General features: G+C 35.9%; 3 long non-coding RNA genes and 1 other non-coding gene across 4 annotated transcripts; 1 reads left to right on the forward strand and 3 right to left on the reverse strand.

Annotated features, from left to right (window-relative positions):
- Nucleotides 1-1,335: 1,335 nt before the first annotated feature.
- Nucleotides 1,336-4,111, reverse strand: LOC128132215 (uncharacterized). Its single transcript, XR_008230307.1, has 2 exons — nt 3,294-4,111; nt 1,336-1,501 (listed from the first exon to the last, which is right to left on the reverse strand). It is a non-coding gene; the product is annotated as an uncharacterized LOC128132215 (long non-coding RNA).
- A 4,426-nt stretch (nt 4,112-8,537) lies between these two features.
- On the reverse strand, nt 8,538-11,313 carry LOC128132216 (uncharacterized). Its single transcript, XR_008230308.1, has 2 exons — nt 10,496-11,313; nt 8,538-8,703 (listed from the first exon to the last, which is right to left on the reverse strand). It is a non-coding gene; the product is annotated as an uncharacterized LOC128132216 (long non-coding RNA).
- A 4,426-nt stretch (nt 11,314-15,739) lies between these two features.
- On the reverse strand, nt 15,740-18,402 carry LOC128132217 (uncharacterized). The gene is made up of 2 exons (XR_008230309.1): nt 17,698-18,402; nt 15,740-15,905 (listed from the first exon to the last, which is right to left on the reverse strand). It is a non-coding gene; the product is annotated as an uncharacterized LOC128132217 (long non-coding RNA).
- A 771-nt stretch (nt 18,403-19,173) lies between these two features.
- Nucleotides 19,174-19,280, forward strand: LOC111902798 (small nucleolar RNA R71). The gene has a single exon (XR_002853963.1). It is a non-coding gene; the product is annotated as a small nucleolar RNA R71 (small nucleolar RNA).
- The last annotated feature ends 1,702 nt before the right edge of the window (nt 19,281-20,982 follow it).

Raw genomic sequence — 20,982 nt, forward strand, 5'->3', positions numbered from 1 at the left:
AGATCTTCACAAACACCTCTTGGACGAATAATCGTCTTATCCGCTAAATGGATCTTCATATTCACAGGCCTTGGCTCCGGTAACTTCAGCTTCTTGAAGAAAGAAAAAGGCATTAAGTTAATACTTGCACCCGAATCGGTCAACGCTTGAGTAGCAAGTACATTTCCAAATTGGCAAGGAATTATGATGCTTCCCGGATCACCCTTGTTTTCTGGTAGCTCACTTAATACTATCTCCGTGACTTCAGCTAAATCCTTTCTAGCAGCAAAGAGACCCTTTAGCAAGTTAAAATACTTGGGTGTTTGAAGCATCATTTCCACAAATGGAATGTTGACTTGAAGGGTCTTGACATGTTCCATGAAAGCTCTATATGCTCTAACTTTTTCATCAGGTATGGCTCTGATTGGGAATGGCAAAGGAGGATTGTAGGGATTTGATGAAACCGCAGATTTGTCATCAGGGCATGGACTCGTCGAGTCCATTAGAGGGACTCGGCGAGTCTGGTCGGGTTTAGCTGAACTCGACTCTTCTTTTGTTTCTGCTTTCACCTTAGTTGAAACCTTCTGTGCAGGGGTCATAGGAGTAAAAAATTTCCATAGCTGGAGGTTATAGCATTCATGTTCTCCATTCTTGGATTATTCTCGGTTGTACTCGGAAGTTCTCCCGGTCTTCTCTCGTTCACTTGATGTGCAAGTTGTCCTAGCTGTTTCTCAATGTTGAGAATAGATGCTTGCTGATTCCTCAGTATATTTCTAGTCTCTTGTATTGCAGCATCATGATCATTGTGTCTTTTCTTGGACGCGGCTATGAATCTTGTGAACATCTCTTCTAAGTCGGCTCTCTTTTCCACAAATGGTTCTTCCTTTTGATAGAAACCCCTCTCCTTCTGCTTGTATTTCTCTTCCTTTGCCCTTTTATATTCTTCGTATGGGAGCCATTCCTTCTTGGGTTTTTGCCAATTCTCGTCGTATTTGTCCCCACTTGAGTTGAACACTTGCGCCTTCTTGTTTCCATTTTCATCCAAGTCACAATCCTTCGTGAGATGATGCCCTCTACAGTTCTCGCATCCAACTCGAATAGCATGGATTGTTTGATCCATTTTTGTCATCGTTCTATCTAAACTATCGAGCTTAGCCATTACCGCTGCCATGCCATCATTGGCCGAGTTCACTACCCCCCGACTTACTTCATTTCTTGGATTGTGGTATTCTCTAGAATGCTTAGAGAATTCTTCAATTAATTCCTTGATTACCGGGGGTGTCACACCCCAAAACCACGAACGGCGGAAACGTTCTGGGGCGGAGGACGTCATATTCAGTATCATAACAGTTCATAGAAAGGAAAGTACACACCACCATATATATTAAAGTTTCCAAAATGTTTACATAATCGTATTCGTTACTTGTTCAAAAGATAAATACAAAAACATCCTTCAAAAGAAGTAATTAACGTCAGCACGTTAATCCCCAAAAGTTGATTTCCAAATCTGCTTAGCGGTTCCCTGAGAATACAAGTTATTTCAAAGAAAAAGTGTCAACAATTAAGTTGGTGAGTTCATAAGTAGTGTTTTGAGAAAATGTACGCCATTCGAAAGTTCGTGTATGTTTTCCAGAAAACGCACTGTTTCAAATGTAAGGAGTTATGATTTGTTGTGTTGAAAATGAATGTATTAGATCCAGAAAATCTCATATTTTCCCTAATGGTTGAGGTATGATTTGTTGTGTTTTCCAAGAAAAACCCTTATTTTCTTATAAAAGTATGAAATGCATATGAATGTTCGTGTTATAAGTTGCAACTAATTGTACCGAGAAAATCCCTTATTTTCCTATTAGTTGTTTGGTTTGTATACAGGAAAAACCCTTATTTTCCTGACATAACTGGCAGTCTCTAAGACCGAAAATCGCAAGCAACCGACGTGCTCGAAAGGTGTGGCATAGTTTTATATAATAAAGCTATACGAAGATCGCATTTGTTAGATGAAGAATAGTTTTAATAGCTACTCTTTCATAAAAGCATAATACCATAATAATTGTATATCCGATGAGTTTTATAACCATACTAAACATAATATGCCTGTAGCGACGTTCTTCAGGCGTCGTAGCGTTATGACAACTGTCACCCCAAAAGACGGACTGTAGCTAACAGTCAGGGCGCGGGATCATGACTTCCCGTATAGATCTATACACATTTGACACGTTCTCCGAACGGGAGACTCTGGTTATAGACAGGACTTGTAGCGATACCTTTTATCAAAAAGGCAGTGTTTGAAGATGTACACGTCTCATGGATTCTCAACTAAGTCTGTATTAAAGTAGTAGTTTTGTATGCAAAGTTTATCCTTTTTCACAATGTTTGACAAAGCATAAATCATAAGTTTTTAGAATGTATAAAACGGTTTAGCAACGAAGAATACTTTGGAATTTCTAAATACTTTGTATAAATCTAGTGCATGCGAAGTATGACAAGAGTTTTCACATAGTAGTAATAAATCACAAGTGATTCATTTGATAAAAACGAGTAAAGTTAAATTTTTGATGTAGAAGACAAGTTTGTAAACAAAACATATATATGTATATGGTTATATATATGTATAAGTTTTAAAGGATGATTTGGCATGTTTCGTAATTGTTGTTCATATTCTTACGTTTTTATTAGAAACTTTGCATGAAATAATCCTTAAGTTTGATACTAAAGACCTTTTTGTACTTATTAATTTTGTAAAAATGGTCATTAAACATATTTAAATGATTGTGTTTTAACTTCCTTAATGTATAAACATTACTCAAAAATGTTAGAAGGTGTTAATAAATCTATAAACCACTTTTGACAGTTTTACCCTTTACTGTCCCTGTTTTTAGAAAACTCATAGAAAAATCATCGTAAGTCAAAAACTGAATCCGTCACCTCTGAGAGTTTATAAAATAAGTCTACTTTGCTCCTAATTTTTATTATGATTTTTAGTGGTCTCAAACTAGTGTGAAAATGAACATCTTCACAGGCTGGTCCGAAATCACTTCTGAAATGACAGGCAGTTTTATAAAAATCGCCATAAATTGTAGAAAAATCGTATGAACGTGTGCGAGTAGTCATTAGAAAGGTATAAACTTGAACTATTTGCATATTGTACAGTTTTGAAAGATATTAAGTTTAAGATGGTCAAAACAGTCCGTGAACAGGACTCAACTTTTCTGTAGAAAGCTGTCATTTAAATTTGAGTTATGTTTAGTGTTCTAACTTGTATTCCCCCCCTTAAAACTTGAATAAAACATGAAAATGTAGGGGTATGAACTCACCTTATGTGAATACTTGAAGAATGGAAAGTTGAAGATGAACTTTTGGTTGTTGGTTTGATGCTCCAAAACAGCCACTCTTTTGGCTATGTTGCTGTCACGAAAATTTCACAGCAAAAGTGCAAGAAAAGGGTAGTTTACTCACTGTTTTGAATCAATAATTTTGAGTATCAAAACAAGTAACTTCCAGGGGTATTTGGTGGTAAAAATATCAAGCAAAAGGAAGGTGTAGATGGGTGAAATGGTGGCTGAAACACAAAAGGGACAGCAACCCTTTAGTTCATGGTTTTGATGGCTTTGGAAGGAAGTTCTTGTGCTTGAAAATGAGATGAAGGTTGAGAGTAATTACTTGGAGTATTGGCTGGTCAAATGAGGGTAAAATGAAGAGGAAATTTCGTGGTTATGAAGGAGGAAAGGGTGGAAGAGGATAAGGGGACAAAACCTAGACTAGCTTGTGATGGGATGTGAGTTTAAGTGATGTGATCTTGTCTAGCCACTTGCTTGGGTGGTTGCTTAGAGATAGAGTTAGTTAACTAACTAACTACTAGATATTTAGTTAGTTAGGAGTTCTAGGTAAGGAGAGGGAAGGTCTTAATCTTGAAAATTAGAAGAGGGATTAAGAAGCATTCTTAGTAAAATGTCTTAAGTGATTAAGCACTTATTAGTTAAGTTGGCACTTATCTCCACCAATTCTCTTATCTTAATTGATTTAGAAATCATATTCCTTACATGAAATCACTTTAGGTAATGACCCATAACTAGTTATTCACTAGATAATAATACATATGTATAAATACATACATGTATACTTAGTATAAAATAACAATGTAGTTTTTGTGTATTTGAACTTTAATGTTTATGTTTTATTCTTTTTATTCAAAAACACTTGGATACATTTTAATTATACCTTATAATAATTCATTTTATATTTTAATTTATTTAAATATAAAATTTATTGACCAATGTATAATTTCGTGACATTTAACCGGTTAACCATATCGTTAAACACGTTTTGTCACTTTGGTTCGTATATTTGTCGAATTTAGATCCTACACAACTATTAAGCACACGTTTTACATAGAACCTAACTTAATTATCAACTAGATACATGTTGTTACAAAAATTAAGTTTGTTGCGTTCAAATGATGTTATATGCTAATTTCACAAACCGGTGATGGTTCGTAGCCATACATCATAACGAAATTTATCAATAGCTACTTGTTTTATATTTCACAGTAACTTATTTAAATAAAAGAGGTTAAATTCCTTCAACCATTCTTAATAAAATACTCATATTGCTTAATAATCAAAAGATAGCATCGTACGATCGTTCCTATTTTTTTTTTTTTTTTTTTTTTTTTTTTACCAATTGTTACATTCTCCCCCCGTTAAAAGAATTTCGCCCCGAAATTCAACTTGTAGACGGGATATCACTAAACAATTGGGGGTGTTTTATTTATTTATTTATTTATTTATTATTTTTTTATTTTTTTTTTTTTTTGATTCGCGCGTTCCCTAGTGAATTCAGGTCCTCGCTTGGCGTTCCAACGGGCCTTCACTATGGGTATGCGGCTTTGTTTCGTCCTTTTGACCTCCTGATCCATGATTTCCACCGGTTCTTCGATGAAGTTTAGACTCCCGTTGATTTCAATTTCATCCAGTGGAATAACAAGAGTCTCATCAGACAAGATCTTCTTCCGATCCTGGGATGCCTTCAATCATTCACGGGTTTGAACAATCTTCTCTGTAGTTTCTCGTATGTTCTGGGGGCTGGTGAAAGTGTTGTTAGGAACTTGCCTATTAGCTATTTTTGTGTCACCTACCTCATCCCATCAAAGAGGTGATCTACACTTGCTTCTGCAGAGAGCTTCGAATGACGTGACCTTGATGTTAATGTAATAGTTGATGTTGTATAAGGATTCGATGAATGGTTCTTCCTCTTTGTCTTTCAGTTTGAGGGTGATAAAAAGGACTTCTTTAACGACTATTAAAAACACGAGGCGAATCGCCTGTCCCTTATCCAAAATGATAGACAGTGGTATACTATGCAGTCTCGCAATTTTCTTTGTATATGCTCCTGTTAGCTTTTCTATTTTTCTTTGTATCCTTGGTCGGTAGAAAGTGTATGGGTTTGGTTGATTTGTCTACGATCGCTCAAGTGGTAGCATGTCCATCCACTGTCTTGGGTAACTTGTCATGGAGTTCATGGTATGACTCATAACTGATTCATCTATCATCTCTTTGTGTTTATAAGTCGTGTATAATTAAGATTGAAAAGACAGTCGAATCGGTGATTCTATTCTAAGCCCACATCCAAACAAGGAAAAGGATTTAAAGCGGAATTACCAACCCTAAGTCCGTAGAATCTTAATTATATAGGGCTCCAATATATACACTTAGTAATCATAGATTCACTAGTATGGGTCCATAGTCTCTACTTGAGTGGGGTGATTAACTTGGGTGAGATGGCATTTACCACAACCCTTTTCCGCAATTACTACACTTAGGTTGATTTTTGAACTCGGGTTACCGTATGGATGGTATTCCCAGGAGATCTTCTCGGAATATATCGAGAAGGTTACGGGCTTTTTCAACATCCATGATGTCTTTCTCTTCTTGTTTCTTATCCACAGCACAGGCTAGGACGGCGTGGTGCCTCCTGTGTAGGTACTTCTGAGTCTTGTTGCAAAAGGTGAGTCGGGGGATTGTGTCCGGTTTGTCGTTATAGACAACAATGGTTCTATTACTTGATGGGTTTAGGCGAATGGACTTTTCGTAATATATGATATCGGTATGGTGAGGAAACTAACTAATACGTTGTTAAAATGAAAATGTCGTAAATTTTTATTGTGACCGGTTTTAGGATGATTTGAATGAATTGGTTGATTTAGTGTTAGAGTGCACCCTATGTACACGTCTCTAGTGCTTTTGATTATTCCAATTCTACTGTAAATATTTCGTTTAAGTTTTTGAGGTTTTTGGTTGAGAAATTGATTAAATCTACGACTCACAATACTCCTCTCCGCATTTCTATTATATAGTATCCATGCATATGTGCTATCGGGAATTGAACGTACCGGAATCTCAGCGGGGTCTATTACTGCTTTCCCACGCTCTGTTGCTAAAACACTTCCGATGCTCTTGACATCTTTGTTTTTAGTCTCCGGGAACTCCTTTATGAAATGCCCTACTTCTGCACATCTGTAGCAAGTCCGACTCATCCCAGCTTTTGTGTTCTGGTTGGTCTGTTGAGCCAGTACCCTACTGAACTTTGTGGTATGCCCCTTTTTCATTATAGTTCTTGCAATGCATTTCCCTGCACTTTCCTTTGTGATGAAAGCTACACTTGGTGCATTTTGACAGGTTTCTAACATATGGTCTTGTTGGCACTGAGGTAGTAGGGATGGTGGTGGTATGGAATGTCACTGTTTGTTGTACAAGTTGAGGTATCGTGGGTTGGTGAATAATAAAATCCAACCACTGAAAGAGACTTGGAAATGTCTCTGTATCTAACTTGCTATGGTCCAATGACTTAACTAAAGCAGGTTTCAGATAGACTCCAATGAGAGTATGATAAGAGTACTTGAATGATGGAAATGACACAAAAGTTAGCCGGCGGTCAATATCTTGGATATTTACGGCGTAAAAGTTCAGGAAAATGGCCTTGTAAAGGTCTTACATCATATACACAGGAGATAGTTCCTGACAGTATAAAGACCTAACTAAAGTACTTACGGTACAAGATAATTTCATAGAAAATGCCACATCAGGCATAGACAGATGAATACGATTCCTCTTTTTGTAAGGGAAATAAAGTAAAGCGTCTACTACTGGTGACGGTAATTCCTCTGGTGAATTCTTAGTTCAACCAATTGACGTTCCATGTCAAGTAGGTGTCTCTATTACACCCTCTGGCGTACTTGGAGCTCTATGACTTTGGCTCGGGTTTTCAGCTAGTGTTTGCAGCAGGTTCTCATGGTTTCTTTCTGATCTCTTGTGAGCATCTTCTAGATGAGTGGTGTGGAGGGTACTCATTCTTGCATCGGTGACAACTTCGGCAATCTGATGTTGGGCTGTCCTGCCTTGAATCTCATTTTGGGCCACTCTGCGGACCATGATTGGCAAGATTCTACCTGCTGAGCCCCCATTGCTCAGGTCGTAAAATTTTCGGTCGCCAATAAATGGCATGGGCTGATCTTGTTCTTGGCTTCATGTTTCCAAGCATTCCACCGAATCAGGCGTCGGGCCATGAAGAGCTGGACGAGGGTTAGGAATTGGAAAGGGAGTTGCTCGAGGTAGGTTCTCAACCTCTAGTTCGGAATTAGCATCGGCTGAAAGGTTTTCATCATGATGATCATCCAAAGGGATAGGATGATCATTCTCTGGTTCTTCTCCAAACCAACCAGCTATGACTTCATTCGGAAGATACTGGTTGCCGAGGGGATGGAGTCCAACTATGATTTCTATGCGAGAATTTAGGGTAAGTGGATAATTATTAGACGAACTATCTAGATAATTATTTAGAAAAACCCTTATTAGTTACATCGCTATTTGTGAAGTGCATACCAGCTATGTGTAATCTAAACAGGATAGACCTTCGAATAAGTGACCTTATTTCCAAATTCACACAGAATAGAGGTAAGGCAAAATTATCACTGATTCTAAGTCTATAACATCCTAATTACATGTAGCCATAGTGTATCCACTTAGCAACTATCAACTTAGTAATGAGGATCCTGTTTTAAATTCTCAAGTATAAAGTACTTATAGCAACACCAAATACTCCTATAGTATTTTAATTTTAACGTTATGTTCTATTGTTCTCATTGTGGTAGGGTTGGTAAGATTTTAGCATTGTTGCGACTACACATTTAAACCTAGGCACATGCTAGTCAACCCTCGGATAATATAGGCGATCAGGCTATATCTTCCCAGTTTTGACCATATGTCTCTAATCCCACTTGTGTTGCCCAACAATCGTAATTCTTTTGTACTGTCCTAGTGACACTGATTTTAGTATGAATGCAGCACGTATACTTACTTAAATATTTTATTATTTAAAGTATAAACTCTAAATCAGAGTATTTTTAATCCCATTGTATCTATAGTTAGTATATCTTTTATGGGTTGATATACTCAATTCACTATAAACAATGCTCTGATACCAATCTGTCACACCCCAAAACCACGAACGGCGGAAACGTTCTGGGGCGGAGGACGTCATATTCAGTATCATAACAGTTCATAGAAAGGAAAGTACACACCACCATATATATTAAAGTTTCCAAAATGTTTACATAATCGTATTCGTTACTTGTTCAAAAGATAAATACAAAAACATCCTTCAAAAGAAGTAATTAACGTCAGCACGTTAATCCCCAAAAGTTGATTTCCAAATCTGCTTAGCGGTTCCCTGAGAATACAAGTTATTTCAAAGAAAAAGTGTCAACAATTAAGTTGGTGAGTTCATAAGTAGTGTTTTGAGAAAATGTACGCCATTCGAAAGTTCGTGTATGTTTTCCAGAAAACGCACTGTTTCAAATGTAAGGAGTTATGATTTGTTGTGTTGAAAATGAATGTATTAGATCCAGAAAATCTCATATTTTCCCTAATGGTTGAGGTATGATTTGTTGTGTTTTCCAAGAAAAACCCTTATTTTCTTATAAAAGTATGAAATGCATATGAATGTTCGTGTTATAAGTTGCAACTAATTGTACCGAGAAAATCCCTTATTTTCCTATTAGTTGTTTGGTTTGTATACAGGAAAAACCCTTATTTTCCTGACATAACTGGCAGTCTCTAAGACCGAAAATCGCAAGCAACCGACGTGCTCGAAAGGTGTGGCATAGTTTTATATAATAAAGCTATACGAAGATCGCATTTGTTAGATGAAGAATAGTTTTAATAGCTACTCTTTCATAAAAGCATAATACCATAATAATTGTATATCCGATGAGTTTTATAACCATACTAAACATAATATGCCTGTAGCGACGTTCTTCAGGCGTCGTAGCGTTATGACAACTGTCACCCCAAAAGACGGACTGTAGCTAACAGTCAGGGCGCGGGATCATGACTTCCCGTATAGATCTATACACATTTGACACGTTCTCCGAACGGGAGACTCTGGTTATAGACAGGACTTGTAGCGATACCTTTTATCAAAAAGGCAGTGTTTGAAGATGTACACGTCTCATGGATTCTCAACTAAGTCTGTATTAAAGTAGTAGTTTTGTATGCAAAGTTTATCCTTTTTCACAATGTTTGACAAAGCATAAATCATAAGTTTTTAGAATGTATAAAACGGTTTAGCAACGAAGAATACTTTGGAATTTCTAAATACTTTGTATAAATCTAGTGCATGCGAAGTATGACAAGAGTTTTCACATAGTAGTAATAAATCACAAGTGATTCATTTGATAAAAACGAGTAAAGTTAAATTTTTGATGTAGAAGACAAGTTTGTAAACAAAACATATATATGTATATGGTTATATATATGTATAAGTTTTAAAGGATGATTTGGCATGTTTCGTAATTGTTGTTCATATTCTTACGTTTTTATTAGAAACTTTGCATGAAATAATCCTTAAGTTTGATACTAAAGACCTTTTTGTACTTATTAATTTTGTAAAAATGGTCATTAAACATATTTAAATGATTGTGTTTTAACTTCCTTAATGTATAAACATTACTCAAAAATGTTAGAAGGTGTTAATAAATCTATAAACCACTTTTGACAGTTTTACCCTTTACTGTCCCTGTTTTTAGAAAACTCATAGAAAAATCATCGTAAGTCAAAAACTGAATCCGTCACCTCTGAGAGTTTATAAAATAAGTCTACTTTGCTCCTAATTTTTATTATGATTTTTAGTGGTCTCAAACTAGTGTGAAAATGAACATCTTCACAGGCTGGTCCGAAATCACTTCTGAAATGACAGGCAGTTTTATAAAAATCGCCATAAATTGTAGAAAAATCGTATGAACGTGTGCGAGTAGTCATTAGAAAGGTATAAACTTGAACTATTTGCATATTGTACAGTTTTGAAAGATATTAAGTTTAAGATGGTCAAAACAGTCCGTGAACAGGACTCAACTTTTCTGTAGAAAGCTGTCATTTAAATTTGAGTTATGTTTAGTGTTCTAACTTGTATTCCCCCCCTTAAAACTTGAATAAAACATGAAAATGTAGGGGTATGAACTCACCTTATGTGAATACTTGAAGAATGGAAAGTTGAAGATGAACTTTTGGTTGTTGGTTTGATGCTCCAAAACAACCACTCTTTTGGCTATGTTGCTGTCACGAAAATTTCACAGCAAAAGTGCAAGAAAAGGGTAGTTTACTCACTGTTTTGAATCAATAATTTTGAGTATCAAAACAAGTAACTTCCAGGGGTATTTGGTGGTAAAAATATCAAGCAAAAGGAAGGTGTAGATGGGTGAAATGGTGGCTGAAACACAAAAGGGACAGCAACCCTTTAGTTCATGGTTTTGATGGCTTTGGAAGGAAGTTCTTGTGCTTGAAAATGAGATGAAGGTTGAGAGTAATTACTTGGAGTATTGGCTGGTCAAATGAGGGTAAAATGAAGAGGAAATTTCGTGGTTATGAAGGAGGAAAGGGTGGAAGAGGATAAGGGGACAAAACCTAGACTAGCTTGTGATGGGATGTGAGTTTAAGTGATGTGATCTTGTCTAGCCACTTGCTTGGGTGGTTGCTTAGAGATAGAGTTAGTTAACTAACTAACTACTAGATATTTAGTTAGTTAGGAGTTCTAGGTAAGGAGAGGGAAGGTCTTAATCTTGAAAATTAGAAGAGGGATTAAGAAGCATTCTTAGTAAAATGTCTTAAGTGATTAAGCACTTATTAGTTAAGTTGGCACTTATCTCCACCAATTCTCTTATCTTAATTGATTTAGAAATCATATTCCTTACATGAAATCACTTTAGGTAATGACCCATAACTAGTTATTCACTAGATAATAATACATATGTATAAATACATACATGTATACTTAGTATAAAATAACAATGTAGTTTTTGTGTATTTGAACTTTAATGTTTATGTTTTATTCTTTTTATTCAAAAACACTTGGATACATTTTAATTATACCTTATAATAATTCATTTTATATTTTAATTTATTTAAATATAAAATTTATTGACCAATGTATAATTTCGTGACATTTAACCGGTTAACCATATCGTTAAACACGTTTTGTCACTTTGGTTCGTATATTTGTCGAATTTAGATCCTACACAACTATTAAGCACACGTTTTACATAGAACCTAACTTAATTATCAACTAGATACATGTTGTTACAAAAATTAAGTTTGTTGCGTTCAAATGATGTTATATGCTAATTTCACAAACCGGTGATGGTTCGTAGCCATACATCATAACGAAATTTATCAATAGCTACTTGTTTTATATTTCACAGTAACTTATTTAAATAAAAGAGGTTAAATTCCTTCAACCATTCTTAATAAAATACTCATATTGCTTAATAATCAAAAGATAGCATCGTACGATCGTTCCTATTTTTTTTTTTTTTTTTTTTTTTTTTTTACCAATTGTTACATTCTCCCCCCGTTAAAAGAATTTCGCCCCGAAATTCAACTTGTAGACGGGATATCACTAAACAATTGGGGGTGTTTTATTTATTTATTTATTTATTTATTATTTTTTTATTTTTTTTTTTTTTTGATTCGCGCGTTCCCTAGTGAATTCAGGTCCTCGCTTGGCGTTCCAACGGGCCTTCACTATGGGTATGCGGCTTTGTTTCGTCCTTTTGACCTCCTGATCCATGATTTCCACCGGTTCTTCGATGAAGTTTAGACTCCCGTTGATTTCAATTTCATCCAGTGGAATAACAAGAGTCTCATCAGACAAGATCTTCTTCCGATCCTGGGATGCCTTCAATCATTCACGGGTTTGAACAATCTTCTCTGTAGTTTCTCGTATGTTCTGGGGGCTGGTGAAAGTGTTGTTAGGAACTTGCCTATTAGCTATTTTTGTGTCACCTACCTCATCCCATCAAAGAGGTGATCTACACTTGCTTCTGCAGAGAGCTTCGAATGACGTGACCTTGATGTTAATGTAATAGTTGATGTTGTATAAGGATTCGATGAATGGTTCTTCCTCTTTGTCTTTCAGTTTGAGGGTGATAAAAAGGACTTCTTTAACGACTATTAAAAACACGAGGCGAATCGCCTGTCCCTTATCCAAAATGATAGACAGTGGTATACTATGCAGTCTCGCAATTTTCTTTGTATATGCTCCTGTTAGCTTTTCTATTTTTCTTTGTATCCTTGGTCGGTAGAAAGTGTATGGGTTTGGTTGATTTGTCTACGATCGCTCAAGTGGTAGCATGTCCATCCACTGTCTTGGGTAACTTGTCATGGAGTTCATGGTATGACTCATAACTGATTCATCTATCATCTCTTTGTGTTTATAAGTCGTGTATAATTAAGATTGAAAAGACAGTCGAATCGGTGATTCTATTCTAAGCCCACATCCAAACAAGGAAAAGGATTTAAAGCGGAATTACCAACCCTAAGTCCGTAGAATCTTAATTATATAGGGCTCCAATATATACACTTAGTAATCATAGATTCACTAGTATGGGTCCATAGTCTCTACTTGAGTGGGGTGATTAACTTGGGTGAGATGGCATTTACCACAACCCTTTTCCGCAATTACTACACTTAGGTTGATTTTTGAACTCGGGTTACCGTATGGATGGTATTCCCAGGAGATCTTCTCGGAATATATCGAGAAGGTTACGGGCTTTTTCAACATCCATGATGTCTTTCTCTTCTTGTTTCTTATCCACAGCACAGGCTAGGACGGCGTGGTGCCTCCTGTGTAGGTACTTCTGAGTCTTGTTGCAAAAGGTGAGTCGGGGGATTGTGTCCGGTTTGTCGTTATAGACAACAATGGTTCTATTACTTGATGGGTTTAGGCGAATGGACTTTTCGTAATATATGATATCGGTATGGTGAGGAAACTAACTAATACGTTGTTAAAATGAAAATGTCGTAAATTTTTATTGTGACCGGTTTTAGGATGATTTGAATGAATTGGTTGATTTAGTGTTAGAGTGCACCCTATGTACACGTCTCTAGTGCTTTTGATTATTCCAATTCTACTGTAAATATTTCGTTTAAGTTTTTGAGGTTTTTGGTTGAGAAATTGATTAAATCTACGACTCACAATACTCCTCTCCGCATTTCTATTATATAGTATCCATGCATATGTGCTATCGGGAATTGAACGTACCGGAATCTCAGCGGGGTCTATTACTGCTTTCCCACGCTCTGTTGCTAAAACACTTCCGATGCTCTTGACATCTTTGTTTTTAGTCTCCGGGAACTCCTTTATGAAATGCCCTACTTCTGCACATCTGTAGCAAGTCCGACTCATCCCAGCTTTTGTGTTCTGGTTGGTCTGTTGAGCCAGTACCCTACTGAACTTTGTGGTATGCCCCTTTTTCATTATAGTTCTTGCAATGCATTTCCCTGCACTTTCCTTTGTGATGAAAGCTACACTTGGTGCATTTTGACAGGTTTCTAACATATGGTCTTGTTGGCACTGAGGTAGTAGGGATGGTGGTGGTATGGAATGTCACTGTTTGTTGTACAAGTTGAGGTATCGTGGGTTGGTGAATAATAAAATCCAACCACTGAAAGAGACTTGGAAATGTCTCTGTATCTAACTTGCTATGGTCCAATGACTTAACTAAAGCAGGTTTCAGATAGACTCCAATGAGAGTATGATAAGAGTACTTGAATGATGGAAATGACACAAAAGTTAGCCGGCGGTCAATATCTTGGATATTTACGGCGTAAAAGTTCAGGAAAATGGCCTTGTAAAGGTCTTACATCATATACACAGGAGATAGTTCCTGACAGTATAAAGACCTAACTAAAGTACTTACGGTACAAGATAATTTCATAGAAAATGCCACATCAGGCATAGACAGATGAATACGATTCCTCTTTTTGTAAGGGAAATAAAGTAAAGCGTCTACTACTGGTGACGGTAATTCCTCTGGTGAATTCTTAGTTCAACCAATTGACGTTCCATGTCAAGTAGGTGTCTCTATTACACCCTCTGGCGTACTTGGAGCTCTATGACTTTGGCTCGGGTTTTCAGCTAGTGTTTGCAGCAGGTTCTCATGGTTTCTTTCTGATCTCTTGTGAGCATCTTCTAGATGAGTGGTGTGGAGGGTACTCATTCTTGCATCGGTGACAACTTCGGCAATCTGATGTTGGGCTGTCCTGCCTTGAATCTCATTTTGGGCCACTCTGCGGACCATGATTGGCAAGATTCTACCTGCTGAGCCCCCATTGCTCAGGTCGTAAAATTTTCGGTCGCCAATAAATGGCATGGGCTGATCTTGTTCTTGGCTTCATGTTTCCAAGCATTCCACCGAATCAGGCGTCGGGCCATGAAGAGCTGGACGAGGGTTAGGAATTGGAAAGGGAGTTGCTCGAGGTAGGTTCTCAACCTCTAGTTCGGAATTAGCATCGGCTGAAAGGTTTTCATCATGATGATCATCCAAAGGGATAGGATGATCATTCTCTGGTTCTTCTCCAAACCAACCAGCTATGACTTCATTCGGAAGATACTGGTTGCCGAGGGGATGGAGTCCAACTATGATTTCTATGCGAGAATTTAGGGTAAGTGGATAATTATTAGACGAACTATCTAGATAATTATTTAGAAAAACCCTTATTAGTTACATCGCTATTTGTGAAGTGCATACCAGCTATGTGTAATCTAAACAGGATAGACCTTCGAATAAGTGACCTTATTTCCAAATTCACACAGAATAGAGGTAAGGCAAAATTATCACTGATTCTAAGTCTATAACATCCTAATTACATGTAGCCATAGTGTATCCACTTAGCAACTATCAACTTAGTAATGAGGATCCTGTTTTAAATTCTCAAGTATAAAGTACTTATAGCAACACCAAATACTCCTATAGTATTTTAATTTTAACGTTATGTTCTATTGTTCTCATTGTGGTAGGGTTGGTAAGATTTTAGCATTGTTGCGACTACACATTTAAACCTAGGCACATGCTAGTCAACCCTCGGATAATATAGGCGATCAGGCTATATCTTCCCAGTTTTGACCATATGTCTCTAATCCCACTTGTGTTGCCCAACAATCGTAATTCTTTTGTACTGTCCTAGTGACACTGATTTTAGTATGAATGCAGCACGTATACTTACTTAAATATTTTATTATTTAAAGTATAAACTCTAAATCAGAGTATTTTTAATCCCATTGTATCTATAGTTAGTATATCTTTTATGGGTTGATATACTCAATTCACTATAAACAATGCTCTGATACCAATCTGTCACACCCCAAAACCACGAACGGCGGAAACGTTCTGGGGCGGAGGACGTCATATTCAGTATCATAACAGTTCATAGAAAGGAAAGTACACACCACCATATATATTAAAGTTTCCAAAATGTTTACATAATCGTATTCGTTACTTGTTCAAAAGATAAATACAAAAACATCCTTCAAAAGAAGTAATTAACGTCAGCACGTTAATCCCCAAAAGTTGATTTCCAAATCTGCTTAGCGGTTCCCTGAGAATACAAGTTATTTCAAAGAAAAAGTGTCAACAATTAAGTTGGTGAGTTCATAAGTAGTGTTTTGAGAAAATGTACGCCATTCGAAAGTTCGTGTATGTTTTCCAGAAAACGCACTGTTTCAAATGTAAGGAGTTATGATTTGTTGTGTTGAAAATGAATGTATTAGATCCAGAAAATCTCATATTTTCCCTAATGGTTGAGGTATGATTTGTTGTGTTTTCCAAGAAAAACCCTTATTTTCTTATAAAAGTATGAAATGCATATGAATGTTCGTGTTATAAGTTGCAACTAATTGTACCGAGAAAATCCCTTATTTTCCTATTAGTTGTTTGGTTTGTATACAGGAAAAACCCTTATTTTCCTGACATAACTGGCAGTCTCTAAGACCGAAAATCGCAAGCAACCGACGTGCTCGAAAGGTGTGGCATAGTTTTATATAATAAAGCTATACGAAGATCGCATTTGTTAGATGAAGAATAGTTTTAATAGCTACTCTTTCATAAAAGCATAATACCATAATAATTGTATATCCGATGAGTTTTATAACCATACTAAACATAATATGCCTGTAGCGACGTTCTTCAGGCGTCGTAGCGTTATGACAACTGTCACCCCAAAAGACGGACTGTAGCTAACAGTCAGGGCGCGGGATCATGACTTCCCGTATAGATCTATACACATTTGACACGTTCTCCGAACGGGAGACTCTGGTTATAGACAGGACTTGTAGCGATACCTTTTATCAAAAAGGCAGTGTTTGAAGATGTACACGTCTCATGGATTCTCAACTAAGTCTGTATTAAAGTAGTAGTTTTGTATGCAAAGTTTATCCTTTTTCACAATGTTTGACAAAGCATAAATCATAAGTTTTTAGAATGTATAAAACGGTTTAGCAACGAAGAATACTTTGGAATTTCTAAATACTTTGTATAAATCTAGTGCATGCGAAGTATGACAAGAGTTTTCACATAGTAGTAATAAATCACAAGTGATTCATTTGATAAAAACGAGTAAAGTTAAATTTTTGATGTAGAAGACAAGTTTGTAAACAAAACATATATATGTATATGGTTATATATATGTATAAGTTTTAAAGGATGATTTGGCATGTTTCGTAATTGTTGTTCATATTCTTACGTTTTTATTAGAAACTTTGCATGAAATAATCCTTAAGTTTGATACTAAAGACCTTTTTGTACTTATTAATTTTGTAAAAATGGTCATTAAACATATTTAAATGATTGTGTTTTAACTTCCTTAATGTATAAACATTACTCAAAAATGTTAGAAGGTGTTAATAAATCTATAAACCACTTTTGACAGTTTTACCCTTTACTGTCCCTGTTTTTAGAAAACTCATAGAAAAATCATCGTAAGTCAAAAACTGAATCCGTCACCTCTGAGAGTTTATAAAATAAGTCTACTTTGCTCCTAATTTTTATTATGATTTTTAGTGGTCTCAAACTAGTGTGAAAATGAACATCTTCACAGGCTGGTCCGAAATCACTTCTGAAATGACAGGCAGTTTTATAAAAATCGCCATAAATTGTAGAAAAATCGTATGAACGTGTGCGAGTAGTCATTAGAAAGGTATAAACTTGAACTATTTGCATATTGTACAGTTTTGAAAGATATTAAGTTTAAGATGGTCAAAACAGTCCGTGAACAGGACTCAACTTTTCTGTAGAAAGCTGTCATTTAAATTTGAGTTATGTTTAGTGTTCTAACTTGTATTCCCCCCCTTAAAACTTGAATAAAACATGAAAATGTAGGGGTATGAACTCACCTTATGTGAATACTTGAAGAATGGAAAGTTGAAGATGAACTTTTGGTTGTTGGTTTGATGCTCCAAAACAGCCACTCTTTTGGCTATGTTGCTGTCACGAAAATTTCACAGCAAAAGTGCAAGAAAAGGGTAGTTTACTCACTGTTTTGAATCAATAATTTTGAGTATCAAAACAAGTAACTTCCAGGGGTATTTGGTGGTAAAAATATCAAGCAAAAGGAAGGTGTAGATGGGTGAAATGGTGGCTGAAACACAAAAGGGACAGCAACCCTTTAGTTCATGGTTTTGATGGCTTTGGAAGGAAGTTCTTGTGCTTGAAAATGAGATGAAGGTTGAGAGTAATTACTTGGAGTATTGGCTGGTCAAATGAGGGTAAAATGAAGAGGAAATTTCGTGGTTATGAAGGAGGAAAGGGTGGAAGAGGATAAGGGGACAAAACCTAGACTAGCTTGTGATGGGATGTGAGTTTAAGTGATGTGATCTTGTCTAGCCACTTGCTTGGGTGGTTGCTTAGAGATAGAGTTAGTTAACTAACTAACTACTAGATATTTAGTTAGTTAGGAGTTCTAGGTAAGGAGAGGGAAGGTCTTAATCTTGAAAATTAGAAGAGGGATTAAGAAGCATTCTTAGTAAAATGTCTTAAGTGATTAAGCACTTATTAGTTAAGTTGGCACTTATCTCCACCAATTCTCTTATCTTAATTGATTTAGAAATCATATTCCTTACATGAAATCACTTTAGGTAATGACCCATAACTAGTTATTCACTAGATAATAATACATATGTATAAATACATACATCTATACTTAGTATAAAATAACAATGTAGTTTTTGTGTATTTGAACTTTAATGTTTATGTTTTATTCTTTTTATTCAAAAACACTTGGATACATTTTAATTATACCTTATAATAATTCATTTTATATTTTAATTTATTTAAATATAAAATTTATTGACCAATGTATAATTTCGTGACATTTAACCGGTTAACCATATCGTTAAACACGTTTTGTCACTTTGGTTCGTATATTTGTCGAATTTAGATCCTACACAACTATTAAGCACACGTTTTACATAGAACCTAACTTAATTATCAACTAGATACATGTTGTTACAAAAATTAAGTTTGTTGCGTTCAAATGATGTTATATGCTAATTTCACAAACCGGTGATGGTTCGTAGCCATACATCATAACGAAATTTATCAATAGCTACTTGTTTTATATTTCACAGTAACTTATTTAAATAAAAGAGGTTAAATTCCTTCAACCATTCTTAATAAAATACTCATATTGCTTAATAATCAAAAGATAGCATCGTACGATCGTTCCTATTTTTTTTTTTTTTTTTTTTTTTTTTTTTTTACCAATTGTTACAGGGGGTGCCTTCTTTGTGAGTGGGCCTTTCGAGTCGAGCAATTGCCTTGTGGTGACATTGATTCCATCATAGAAAATGGAGACCTCTTGTTGGCTATTAAGGTCATGGTGTGGGCAATCTCTGAGGAGACCTTTGTACCTTTCCCAAGCCTCATAAAGATACTCTCCGGGTTGTTGCTCGAGGTTGGCAATGGCTTTCTTCAACTTGGCTATTTTGGAAGGCGGACAAAAATGGTCTATGAACTCTTCTTTCATTTTAGCCTATGTGGTGACCGACCGGGAGGAAGTGACTTGAGCCAATCCTTTGCAGCACCCTTGAATGTGACTGGAAGCATGCAAAGTAGCTGGGTCTCGCGTGACACATTTGGTACATTGAAGTATCCAACCACATCATTTACTTCATCCAAGTGCTTGTAGGCATCTTCGTGGTCTTTTCCATAGAAGGGAATCTCCTTGAGTTGAGCGAGGATATGACCCTTATGCTCAAAAGTAGCAGTTGCAGGAATTGTGGGCTGCACAAGTCCCGGGACAGTGTCATCGTGCATCCTCTTCTTCCATTCCCCCATGGGGACTTCATCGATATTAGCCATAGTGATAGTTAAATCGTCCTCAAAATCGGATTCGTGCTCGTATGTAGGTTCTTCTTCTTCCTCGGTCTCGTACTCGGTGTCTTCCTTGATCGGGTCTTCGATTGTTAAAGAGGCGCTGGATGCTCCTGATTTGCTGCTCTTCTTCTTGCTGAAAACGGACTTGAGGTTCTTTAGTGGAGAATTCTTTGAAGAAGAGGATTCTCCAACGACTTTTCCTTTGTTCCTCCTTAGTGCGGATTCCGGGTCTTCGAGAGGAGGGACCAAAGGTGTATCAGATCCTAGGGTCATGAAACAACTGCAAACAAAACAAAAAATAAAATGCGTAAAAGGAACAAAATTAAAATAAAAACTAAAACTATGAACAGCGATGGACTCTCCGAGTTCAAGGCAAAAAAACAGAAAAACTTTCTAATTACTAATTAAAACGGATTTTTATTAAAACTTATACTAATTACTAAATTACCTAAGAATTAACTTTGTGTAAGATAAATCCTACACAAAGGATCGATTAAACTAGAAATTAGTGCTAATTTAGACCCGTTCCCCGGCAACGGCGCCAAAAACTTGATGTGTGTAAACTCACTTAGTTTTAATCTTACTTTTAATTATAAAATGAACACACAAAGGCAGTGGACCTATCAATTGTGGTATAGCTAAATAAGTAGGGTATCGAACACAGGGAACGGTAAATTAAAACTAAAGACTAGTTTTATCTAAATTAATTAATAAGTAGGGGTTTTTTCTAGTTTTACAAGACTAGAAACTTACTAACTATCACTTAAACTAAAAACTAGAAAAGAAAAGATTTAACTAAATTCAATAATGGGAAGGACTTTTGTTTAGTTCAATTCAATTGATCTTATGGTTGATATTATGGTAATAGTGCAATGGATTAATTCTTCTATTGGTTACCGATTCAAGTGATTAGATTCACGTTCGCTGCACTAATCCTTAGAGAACAAACTAACTCAAACAGTAATCAATTGTCTAATTTAATTTAATTCACTAGATTATTTATTCGGGTTAATTTAGACTTGTAATAGCTAACTAATTTGGTCCTTTAGTTAACTTCTTGTTGATGGTCATCACACAAGCTCATACATGAATTTACCTATTTTTCTTATTAATTCAAGTTTCATGTTCATTAATCCTAGTCATTTGATGAAGTGGTCACATAAGCATATGAGGTTGACAATTAAAACATGTTCATACTATTTAAGTATCTTCATATTAACAGAAAAATAGTTATTATTCACACACAAGGTTCTTTAACAAGCTAAAATCAACAAAATCACCAACATTGAGTTAATCCTACCATA

This window comes from Lactuca sativa, chromosome 2 (assembly GCF_002870075.4).
Source record: "Lactuca sativa cultivar Salinas chromosome 2, Lsat_Salinas_v11, whole genome shotgun sequence".
Taxonomy (NCBI): domain Eukaryota; kingdom Viridiplantae; phylum Streptophyta; class Magnoliopsida; order Asterales; family Asteraceae; genus Lactuca; species Lactuca sativa.